Source organism: Sesamum indicum, linkage group LG5, assembly GCF_000512975.1.
Source record: "Sesamum indicum cultivar Zhongzhi No. 13 linkage group LG5, S_indicum_v1.0, whole genome shotgun sequence".
Taxonomy (NCBI): Eukaryota; Viridiplantae; Streptophyta; class Magnoliopsida; order Lamiales; family Pedaliaceae; genus Sesamum; species Sesamum indicum.
In genome coordinates this window covers 9,669,821-9,673,111 of record NC_026149.1, presented here as the reverse complement: position 1 = coordinate 9,673,111, position 3,291 = coordinate 9,669,821, and positions in this window count along the sequence as shown.

Genomic DNA, 3,291 nt, shown 5'->3' with positions numbered 1-3,291 from the left:
TGGGAGGCTGCAAGACTCAAAGCTTGAGCTGCCCGCTTCCTACTACAAGGAGGAGTCCTTTACAAGAAATCATTTACACATCCTCTACTCTGATGCTTATTCCAGTCAGAAGGAGTGCATATCCTTAAAAAAATACATAGTAGCTACTGTGGAGCACATGCAGGAACTTGGGTTCTCGCTAACAAAGCATCGCGGGCAGGATACTTCTGGTCTTTCATGAAATAAGGCGTAAGGCAACTGGTGATCAAATGTAAGAAATGCCAAAAACATTCCTCCTTCATACATCAACCTGCGGAGCCCTTTACAACCATGTTATCGCCATGTCCTTTTTGCACAATGGGGGATAGATATCATAGGTCATTTCCCCCTAGCTTCTGGCCAAAGAAAATCTTTCTAGTGGCCATTGATTCTATACCAAGTGGGTGGAAGCTGTGCCACTCACCAGCATCGCAGAAACGGAGGCGATGAAGTTTATATGTAAGAACATCATATGTCGTTTTGGGCTCCCACAAGAAATAATATCAGACAATGGTCCATAGTTCCAAGGCCATAAAATACAAGACTGGTATAAAGGATTGCGTATCAAACAGAGATTCACATCAATGGCACACCCCCAAGCCGATGGGCAGGTGGAGGTCACCAACCAAATCCTCGTTCAGGGAATCAAGAGACGGTTAGAACAAGTTGGTGGAAATTGGACAGAAGAAATAACTAGTATCCTATGGGAATATCGTACAACTCCCTAAGGATCTACAGTAGAAAGTCCCTTTACTATGGTGTACGGGACCGAAACAATCATTCCAACTGAGTTGGGGTACCCTCCCATAGAATTCTACACTTCTCTGAAGAAAAAAATACGAAGTTGTTGAAAAAATATTTGGATCTTATTGAAGAATTGAGAGAAAAAGCATTCATTTGGATTCAAAGGTACAAGAACACCATGATCAATGCCCACAACAGGAGGGTAAAGACACGAAACTTCCAAGTGGGGACATTGTATTGCGAAGGTAGACACATTGAACCAGTTAAAAAATTAAAGCCCACTTGAGAAGGACCCTTTAAAGTGATAGCAGTAATAGGACGAGGAGCATATGAGCTTGAAGACCTTGAAGGATGCCCACTATCACGTCCCTGGAACATTCATAACCTCAAGAAATATTATACATGAAGAAAGGCGTCCCCATCACATTCGAAACACCTTCCAATAAGTCCTCCTGAAGGACTCCCTCTAAAAATGTCCTATTGAAGGACATCCACCAATAAGTTCTCCTGAACGACTCCTAAAAATGTTCTCCCACGGGGCATCTTCCAATAAGTTCTCCTGAAGGACTCCTTCTAAAAATATCCTCCCGCAGAGCATTCTCCAATAAGTCTTCCTATAGGACTCCCCAAAAATGTTCTCCCAAAGGATATCCCTCAAAAAACCCTCTTGAAGGACCCCTCTGAAAAGTCTACACCTACAAACATCAAAGGTTATCATTTCCCCTATTAGGGGGCATCCCCCTTGAAAAGGTATAATGTATTATATTTCATGAGATGAGGCACAAAAACGACATAAGAATAATCCCTGCCAAAACTCATGTAGGTCTGTGTCATCGAAGGAGCTTTCGGGACTCCTATTTTAAGACCTCACACTCCTTTCATTCATTACTTCTCACACAATTATATTTAATGAAGAGGAAAATTAGGGAGGCCTCCCTTAAGAAAGCTGAAGAGAACTCTCTACCAAAAAAGCTTAAGAAAGCATCCCTCAAGAAATCTGAAGGGAAACCCTCATAAGGAGGCCAAAGGAGGCCCGTCCACCATGATAAATCTCACTAATAACTCATCACCTCAACAAAGCTTGAAGACTGCATCGTATCAAGAAAACACTACTAGTGTAATGACAAACATCAAGCATAAAACGAAGAATTAAAGGCATCGCATTTCAGCCCTTGGCCTAAAACCATGGCTAAGGGCAAATAAAAAATAGCATTCAAGCAAAACAGAAAAAGTAAATCGTCTCATCCCCATTACAAATGGGGTAAAAAGAATGCAAAGTAAGAAAATTAAAGGTGTTCTATCCAGCATTCGTAAACATCAGTCACATTACATCATCAGTTTTCCCCCACAGGCAGGTCATCCTTCTCCTTCTCAAGGGGCGTATCAACAACAGGGACAGGGGTGGTAGGAGGCTCAACATCAGTAGCCAAGGGAGTTCCTTCTTCCTTTGATTCTAGGGCGCCTTCACCGTGGAGATCCCCCGCTATGGAATCAATTGCTACTTCATTTCGGGACTCCTCACTTCTACCTCAATCTCCGCCAATAAGTTGTCTAAATCTCCTTATGCAAGAATGTTTACAAGAATCAGCATCAAACCAGGAAGGAATACAAATAGAAGGCAAAGAAGGAAGCCAACCTGAATCTGGGGGGAGGCTTCCATCCCTAGGGATGAAGGGCTCTGTAAAGGGATCAGATGCATTGTACAAAACTATGGCAAGGTCAATGAAAGAAGACTCCTCTCCTGCAGGGGGTACCCTTGAGCTTGAAATTGCTCCTTACAGGCTGTGAAGTCATACTCGAAGTAGGGTCCCGCTATCTTGGCCACCTCCTACTGATATCCCTCGGACTTCTTGAACTCCTTCAGGCGGCTCTCCCAGTAGGCCTCTAAATAACTATTGCCCTCCTCAAAATTGGAGAAATTCATTATGGCTGGCTGCTTCCTTCTGTAACCTCCTCACCTCCCTCTCCAGCTGCTAGCAATGACTCGTAACCTCCTTCTTCGCCTCCCTCAATTTGGAATTTTCACTCCCTAGGCGTTTCACCTTGTCCTCTAACTTCCGCCTCTAGGCACTGTTTGGAGGAATAGGAGGAACCCCTTGAGGCCTAGAAGAAAGTTCCTCGTACATAGAGGCCACCTATAGAGAACAAGGACCATCAGTGAAATTGGCACATAGAGGGAAGAAATATATTAAAAGAAAGGTACCTTGAACATGTAGTAAGGCCCAATCCCTTCAAGCTCTTCCTAGGAGATAAAATCTCCTTTCCTCAAGTCTGCCACCAAGGAGTTCTTCCCCCTCTCTTAATCGAACGATTGGCGACTATGAAAAGGCAAATAGAGGAGGCGCGAGAAGACCTGGGGGGTATCCATCTCTTTCTTGGAAGAGGGAGCAGGAGGAGGCATAGAGGAGTACGAGAAGGAAGAGCCCCCATAGAACCTGTGCGAGGATTCTTCGAAGAACTCCTAACTATGGGACCAGGAGAAAAGGAGGAGGAGGGACGTTTACTTTCGACTCACTAGAGGCAGGGGCC